The sequence below is a fragment of the Otolemur garnettii genome, unplaced genomic scaffold (genome assembly GCF_000181295.1).
Source record: "Otolemur garnettii isolate 467f Iridium unplaced genomic scaffold, OtoGar3 scaffold00021, whole genome shotgun sequence".
Taxonomy (NCBI): Eukaryota; Metazoa; Chordata; class Mammalia; order Primates; family Galagidae; genus Otolemur; species Otolemur garnettii.
The window spans coordinates 355,024-363,912 of NW_003852416.1; the positions used below are offsets into that span (position 1 = coordinate 355,024).

An 8,889-nucleotide genomic window follows, 5' to 3' on the forward strand; every position below is an offset into this window, starting at 1 on the left:
GCCTTTCTTTTTCCTTATCTACTGAGAAAGTCTTTGTAGACTCACAAGAACAGAATTCTAGCCTTAAACAAGCAATCTGCACATGAATTATACCATGAACTCCAAGTGCACCCCATGGGGTGGTCCCAGCAGACATACATCGAGTACCTATCATCAGCGGGATAGTTGCAGAAATGGGGAGTAAGACACCCTTAGAAACAATTGTGGCGCTTTTCCGGGAAGGTGACGAAATGGCAGAAAAGAAGCAGCGGACCTTCTGCAAGTTCACCTGCCGTGGCATGGATCTCCGCCAGTTGCTGGATATGTCCTATGAGCAGCTGATGCAGCTTTACAGCGCCTGCCAGTGGCAGCGGCTGAACAGAGGCCTGCGCCGCAAGCAGCACTCACTGCTGAAGTGCTTGCATCAGGCCAAGAAGGAGGCACCACCCATGGAGAAGCCAGAAGTGGTGAAGACACATCTGCGGGACACGATCATCCTACCTGAAATGGTGGGCAGCATGGTGGGTGTCTACAATGGCAAGACCTTCAACCGGGTGGAGATCAAGCCTGAAATGATCAGTCACTACCTAGGGGAGTTCTCCATTACTTATAAGCCTGTGAAGCATGGCCGACCTGGCATTGGGGCCACCCACTCCTCCCGCTTCATCCCTCTCAAGTAGGCTGCCCAGTCCATAAAGACACTTCTCCAGTTGAAAAAAAAGAAAAGAAAGAAACAACTGGGGCATGCGGATGTTGCCACAGCACATGCATAAGCAATAAGGTTGTATTTTTTAAGTCTTTGTTTTTGTAGTTACTCATTTTTTATTGTATTTTACAGAAGTGTCAGTCGAAGATGGATGGGGGATAGGTTCCTACCACACGCAAACATTGTCTCCAAAAGGTCTTTGAGAGACTCAGAAATCAAGAACATTTGGGAGTTGAGGACTTGCAGAAGGAAGCAACCTTGCACAAATGAAGAGGTTCTTTGAGCCCCTGAACTCCCCACCTTGGTACCACATATTTTAAAATTCTAGACTGACTCAGGACATCCTGTTCCAAGCAAGGTGTTCAGAGCAACTAGGCGACCAAAAGAACTTTCCAGTGTATCCTGAACCCCTGACTGGCAGTGCCCAGCTTGAGAAGGGTGAACAGGAAGGACAGCAGGGGACAAGCAGATGCCATCTGTAGGGATGTGACCAAGCATGCCCAAGGAGAAAGAGCCCACAGGGGAAAGCCCTCGGGCTTCCTCCTCCCTCTCCGACACTCTCAGGGAAGAGGCAGGAGGACCAGGCTGACTCTTCTGTGGCTTCCACTGACCCTCAGGCCAGGCCATTACTGTGGAAAAATCACTCTGTGGGCTTCCCGGGCCTTTTCCACTTGGTCGGTTTCTGAGCTCTTCCACCTTAGTGAGCAGTGACTTGGAGATGTGCCGCGTGCCTCTCTGGTCCCCTGCGCCCGCCCTCCATTCTCAGTCATCACACTCAGGCGTCAGCTGATCAACTTGGCCAGGCCTGAGTGCTGTTCTTTGCTCTGTGGCATCCCGAGAGCCCACACTTGGGGAAGCTGGCAGAGCCCCGGCTCTTGAGGAGCTGTAATGAACAAGCCAGTAAGGGGCAAGCTCAGTCCTGGGAGAGGCAGGCAGCAGGAAGGAAACCCGAGTGAGAGACACAGGCAGAATGAGAAGCCTGGGGGCATCTGGGTCCTGCTGGCCAATGTGTTTCATGGCTCTCCAGGAGGACTCAGAATGCGTGTTGCAGAGGAGGAGTGGTAGGAATTGGGAAGTCTTTTTCCCAGTGAATCGTGCATAAGTCCCCCTGAATAAGACAGGCTTTCCAAAATGGGAGACGTTGGCCCCTGTGCTGTGAACCCAAGTGGATCTGCTAGGGAACAGATGCCCCAAAGGGAAACTTGGTGGGTGCCAACAGGTGGCCCTGCCTTGGCCTGAGGGTCCCGAGGCCTTATTAGTGGGTGGGCACCAGCTCAAGTTCATCCAAATGCCCGTGGCTTGTGCTTAGCCCCTGGAGTGGGAGCTCAGGGAGAACTTCGTCTCAAAACTCTTAGTGATGTCTGCTGATTGCAGGGTGGCATGTTTGTCCCCTGCCACCTGGGCAGAGACACGGTTGAGCTCCACCAGTGGCCTTGAGATGTAGCCTTCTGGAGGCCAGGTGGTGTCCACCAGGCTGTAGTCACACCGAATTGGGGGCCAATGCCCCTCCCCCTCTGTGTCTCACCTCTCTGTGGGCCTCAAAGCAGCACAGCTTGTATCCCTTGGAAATAATCCCTTCATCTCTATCCATGGAGCCTCTGTTCAGTGGGCTTGGGCTCAAGTCTGGGTGACCAGTAGGGTCCAACAGCAAGCATTGTCCAGCCACACAGGCACTAAGACCTCTTGGAAAACACCTTCCCTCCTTGCTAATAAGCTCATGCAAACCAACACCTGGGGGCCGACGCCTTGCTGGCTCATCAGGCTCACCTGGCCCAGTTGGCCTCACCTGACTCTGCATTTCAGCAAGTTCTTCCTCTGCTCCTTTCCTACAGCTGCTGTGACAAATTGCCACAAGGTTGATGGCATAAAACAACACACGTTTATCCTCTTACAGTCCTGGAGGCCAGAAGTCCAAAGCTGGTTTCACTGTGCTATGGTCAAGGTGTCAGTCAGCAGGGCTGAGTCATTCTGCAGATTCTGGGGAGAATCTGTTCCTCAGCCCTTCCAGCGTCTAGGGACTGCTTGCAATCCCTGACTTGTGGCCACATCACTGCGATCTCTGCTTCTGTAATCTCAATGCTTTCCGCCCCCTCTTATAAAGACCCTTGTGAGTACCACAGCCTCCCCCGCCCCGCCCGTGGATAATCCAGGATAATCTCCCTATCTCACGATCCTTAACCATATTTGGAGGATCCCATTTGTCATAGAAGGTGACATTCCCAGGATCTGGGGATTATGGGGCATGGATATCTTTGGGGTCATTATTCTGCCTACCACACATCCCCATTCGTTACCTCGTTTCAGCCTCACAATGGCTGTGTGAGGATGAGAAACGGAGGCTCAGAAAGGTTAGATGAACTGCCAAAGTCACCCAGCTAGAAAATGGTAGCGACGCACCAGACATATAGGTTCTGATGAAACTGAACAGATCGTATGGCGGAGTCAGAGGCAGATAAGGCACCTGCAGCGTGAACCAGGCTGGCTGCCATTCCCTCTGCTATGTCTGCCTCTCCAACATGCCCGAGCAGGCCTTTGTTCCTGCTTCTTTCTTTCACGGGTTAAGAGTTAAGTATTTGAGCACAAAGGGAACACCTGCAGACTGTCCTAGTTCATGGAGTGACCCACATTAAAAGAAAAGAGCTAACCAGCACACAGCTGGGTCCAATTTTCCCTGCCGGTCCTGGGCTTTATGGCAGTCCAAGGGTTGCCCTGACAGGATGCTCACATGTGGTGTGGTCAATGATTTTCTCAATTAACCCAGGAGTTAATAAACTTCCTGTTGCTTAAGGAGGTGCCCCCCTACCCCATCCCAGGGATGTGAAGACTTGATCCCACAGCCAGGGAAAGAAACAGGGACCTATGTCTTTGGCACTGAACCAGGTTAAGAAGGACTCTTAGAGCAATGTTCACTTGTTTTAACTATGTCATTGTTGATTCAATATTCAGTTGGTGCTGGAGGGGGACAATAAGCATTATTCACTTCCTGGGCATCTCAAGGGCACATAAACGAACAGTTGCACCTGCCTGGATGAAACGTGCTTAGGCCCCAGTAAGACATCGAGTGACTCATGTCTCTCGTTGGGGAAGCCAAGCAGTTGGCCGTGCTGTTCAGTGAAGCGTAGATTAAAGAGGAGTTAATCACTGTGTTCAAGAGTCACTGAACCCTTTCTGCTGTGCTCGGGGCAGACACTGGATAACTCCCTGCTCCCAGCTGCAGCCCATGACACCTGGCTTCCTACTCACTGTTCTTAATGGTGGATCTGAAATTCCCCTCTCCTTAAGGGAGTCCAGGAGCAAATCTGACCCCTTGGCTTGGATGAGAATTGGGTCCGAGGAAGGTGTCTTTGGGTGGTCAAGAAACCTTTGATTTAACTCAGAGTGGCTCTGAGTAGATTGACCTGACTCTCAAATGTGTCAGTCAAGGGGCCTTCGCCACAGATGGCTGGTGGGAAGTGACCATGGAGGCTACCCAGTAGTAAGGGCCCTCGCTGCTGGTGGGAAGAAAACTTGCCAGTCATTTTAGAGAGCAATTGTACAACAGCAAATAGAAGCTGCACATGTTTGGGGGGTCCATTAACTTCTTATTAAAATATATTTAAAAATGCATATTTTAATGACCATATTACTTCAAAACTTGTTTTACTTTTCCAATTAACAGTATATTCTTGCCACTAGAATACTTCAACAATAAGTTTTTAGTGATTGGCTAACAAACGGAAACTCATTTTTTTTTTTTGAGACAGTCTCACAATGTTACCTTTAGTGGAATGCTATGGTATCACAGCTCACAGCAACCTCAAACTCTTGTGCTTAAGCGGTTCTCTTGCCTCAGACTCCCAAGTAGCTGGGACTACAGGCACCTACCACAATGCCCGGCTTTTTTTTTTTTTTTTTTTTGCAGTTTTTGGCTGGGGGGCTGGGTTTGAACCTACCATCTCCAGTATATAGGGCTAGTACCCTACCTCTTTGAGCCACAGGCGCTGTGCTCTATTTTTTTTTTTTTCAGTTGTCATTGTTTAACAGGCCTGGGCTGGGTGTGAACCTGCCTGCCTCAGTGTTATGTGGCCAGTGTCCTAACCACTGAGTAACAGGCACCGAGCCACAAACAGAACTCTTTCTGTCCAGTTCCTGCAGTTAGGCATCTGAGATCATGCTGATGTTTTGTATTACAAACAATGCTACAAGGAATACCTTTGTAGCTAAATCATTAGCTATTTTCTGGGTTTTGATTTTATTAGTCTAAATTCCTAATGTGGACTCGCTTAATCAAAAGGGCAGGTAGTAAACTTCTCCCAAACTTAGAGGTTTAAAACAACAATTATTCTAGCTAGAGAAATCCTTTGCAAAGTTTCTTCTAGAGCCACTCATGGGACTGCACACCACTGATGGGTAGGCCGGCCTGGAAGGTTCCAGATGGCCTTTCTCACAGTCTGGTGATGGGTGCTGGTGGTCAGGCTGAGGCCCTGTGCTGCACCCTCCCGCAGGCCAGCTGGGGCTGCTGCACCGTATTGTCCCAAGTTTCCAAGAGGGCCGGAACTGCAGCTGCGAGGCTCCTTTAGCTCCAAACTGCTGAACTCACACCATGTTACTTCTGCCCCATCCTGTTGGCCACAGCAAGCCTAAGGGCCAGCCCAGAGTCGAGAGGGTGTAGAGACAGGCTCCATTTGTTGATAAGTGGAACAGCAAAAGCCCTGGGCATGCTCACCAGAAGGCAATTCTCCAGGACCATTATCTTGATCTACTGTGGGAGTTCACATCCTAAACTCTTTTCTAATCAACCTCAAAAAGACTGAACCCATTTACACTGCCCCCAGCCAGGGTCCTTCGGGAATGTTTTCCTTAAAACAAACTGGGGCAACCACTTCCAGAAGGGTGTGCACAGGATGTGAGAGCAGAGGAGCTTTCATCCTCCAAGTGGCCACTGTCACTCTCCTGGGTGGTAATTTGGGGACAAGAGCAAATGAAGGGGTCATGCAGGGAGGTTAAGGGATCCTTGCTCTTTTGGACAAAGGGGAGCTGAGCTCACTGCTCTCCAGTCCATCCTTTTCACATGGTCTCCATGCTGGCACTCCTGCTGGGCCCCTCACCTCTGCCTGGGTCACCCACCACTACTCCTGCTCTGCTCTCCCCACCCAACTCCTTTTCCGTACATCATCCAGGATGACTTTTTCAAAATGGAAGACACTGAGGCTGAAAGCTCTTTGAATATCCCTCACTGCTCTTGGGAAAGGGACCGAAATCCCTAACACAGCCTCCAGGGCCCACAGGGTCACACTAGCCAGTGTCTCCAGCCTCTGCTCCTACCTCTATGGGCTCTGGCCACTGGGGCCACCTTTCTCATGTTTTATGAAGGCATCAGGGTTCCCTGCATGTGGTCTCTGGGCTTGGATCTTCTCTTGAGCCCTTAATTCCGCCTCTTTTTTTAAGGCTGCTTTATGGAGATAGAATTCACACACTATATAATTCGCCCAGTTAAAGGTACAGTTGATTGATTTTCAGCATATTGCAGATTTTCAGCATGTGCAACCATCATGACTCAATTTGAGGACATTTTCATCACCTCAAACAGAAACCCCGTGCCCTCCAGCTATCTCTTGCCTGTATCCAGCCTCAGCAGCTACTGATCTACTGTCTCTAGATTTCCCTCCTCTGAACATTTCATATGAATGGAATAATATAATGTGTGCTTTTTTGTGGTTGGCCTCACACCCTCAGCATCATATTTTCAGGGTTCGTGAATGAAGCACGTGCCAGTCCTTTATTCTTTTTCACAGCCAGATAATTTTCCACTGTGTGGATATACCACATTTTGTTTATCTGATGGATGTTTGGGTTGTTTCCACCTTTTTGCCATTGTGACTATTTTTCTATTGTGAATATGCTGTGAATTTTCATGCCCAAGTTTCTCTTGGATGTAAGTTCTCATTTCTCTAGGTTTAGGCTCAGAAGTGCTCATTGCTGAGTCACACGGTAACTCTATATTTAATCGTTTGAGGAACCACCAATTTTCAAAAGTGACTGTGCTATTTCAGTTTCCCACTAGCAGTGCATGAGGATTTGGGTTTCTCTGCATCCTGACCTAAACCATTCTACTTTCTTCTCCCTTTAAGCATCACTTCCCCTGCAAGGACCTCCTTGGTCCTCGAACCCTCTGGGATCAAGGTCAGATTTCTTTCCTTTCTGCTCTCAAAGAACTGGGCTCCTGCTCCTCAGGGCACTCGGGCATTCTTCATTGCAATCATTCCACTAACGCCTGTCTCCCTGACACTGTGGGCTCCAGGAGGGCAGGGACAGTGTGGTTTTTTTACCTTTGCAACCACAGCCAAAGCCTGGCCCCTAGGTAGCTCACTGCACATCTGTGCGATGGATGATGTCAAGGAAGGAAAGTGCAAAGGTCACATGACTCATTCAAAGTCACAAAGCTCAAAGTCACAAGGAGTCATGAAAGCCTTTTGTCCTATTCCAGCCCTGCCCATTTAGCAGCCACTAGCCATGTGTGGCCACTGAACATTTGAAATGTGGCTAATGTGATTGAGAAATGAAGTTCTGAATTTTATTTCATTTTAATTTACTTAAATTTAAATAGTAGTCAGTACAAGTAGAAAAAGCAAAATAATAATGGTACCCCCAATACAGAGTGAGGTCTGCTCCCCAGCACTGGACTCCTCCTTTCTGGAGCAGGGCTTCTCCCTGACCCTGACAGGGGCCTTCACCCAGCAGTCTGGGCAGAGTCCTAAGGTGACCACAGCTGGGCCTCAGGCATGGCTCAACCCCCTGGGCCCTGGGGGTCTGCAGAGTCCAGAAGTACCCGTTCCTTGCTCCATGGTGGGTACTGTTGCTGCCTTGTTTGGCTAATGGCTGCCACATTGGACAGAGCAGGACACATAAGACATTTCCACCATCACAGACAGTTCTGTTGGCTGAAGCTGCCCCCAGGATCTGCCTCACAGAGGTTCCTCCTTTCTCCATTTCCCCAGGAGAACCTCCCATCCCACATTCTAGCTGTCAAGGCCCCAGGATCTATGGGCCAAACTTCCCCACATCCCACACCATCCACTTGTGTACAAGTGGGGCTGGGAATACCCTACCTTGTCTCCCCAATAGCTCAGCTAGCTCCATCATTCTCTCTTCTCACCCCAGGCTGACAAGAGCAAGAATTTCCTCTCTGTCTCTGGTACCACAAGACAAACCAGTCTCCAGGCTGCAAAACCCTCAAATGAGGGGAGAGGAAACAAGTCTCTCCTACTCTTTGTAACCTGTTCTCATTCTGATAAGCTGTTAGCCCAGGTGTTCCTCTCTCTGGTTCACAGGCGGTACCACTCACATCTGTTCTTCCCTACTTAGAATCAGAGAATTCAATGTTTGCAGCTGGAAAGGACTGTGGGGAGCACCTATGTCAAGTTTTTCATTTTGCATGACAGGAAGCAGAACCAGGGACCCATAAAGAGTTGCCCAAGATCCCACAGCACCCATTTTGACCTTTAACAAGTACTATGGGACCCCAAGACATGGGGACAACGGGAATAAATTGTATCAAGTACCTGTCACACATCAGGCTACTACGTGTGTGTAGTAGCACATCATACATCAACTTGTTTGACACTGACCACGGCTTTTATTGTGGATTTCAGATCAGGCTCTGAAGTTCAGAAGGTTAGACAACTTGCCTTAGGCCACACAGCTAGTAAGCATCAGAGCTAGGACCCAAACCCACATTAGTTCTACTCTAGAACCCAAAAGAGTTGCTGAGCACACAGAAAATCTTGGGTTATCTGTTGGAGGACAGAGTTTGAGAGGTGATCCAGAAGGTGGGTGACAGGGTAAGCAAACAGAACGAATGTTCTGAACGTTACCCGTAAGAACTTTTGTTGGTCAGCGTTGATGGCCATCGCTTCAGGCATGGCACCTATGGGCTTTAAAATTTTAGTCTAAGAAATTCTCACTTGTAAGAAAATCATCTTAAAATTTTTTGTCTCAAGATTTAGGCTTTCGGCTTGGCACCTGTGGCTCAAGGGGCTAAGGCGCCAGCCACATACACCTAAGGTGGTGGGTTTGAATCCAGCCAGGGCCTGCCAAACAACAATGATGGCTGCAACCAAAAAACAGCTGGGCGTTGTGGTGGGCACCTGTGGTCCCAGCTACTTGGGAGGCGGAGGCAGGAGACTCACTTGAGCCCAGGAGTTGGAGGTTGCTGTGAGCTGTGA

General features: G+C 49.3%; 1 pseudogene across 1 annotated transcript; it reads left to right on the top strand.

The window, feature by feature from the left end:
• The first annotated feature begins 230 nt into the window (after window positions 1–230).
• LOC100950703 lies at window positions 231–688 on the top strand (annotated as a pseudogene). Its single transcript, XR_001161155.1, has one exon. The product of XR_001161155.1 is annotated as a 40S ribosomal protein S15 pseudogene (transcript).
• The last annotated feature ends 8,201 nt before the right edge of the window (window positions 689–8,889 follow it).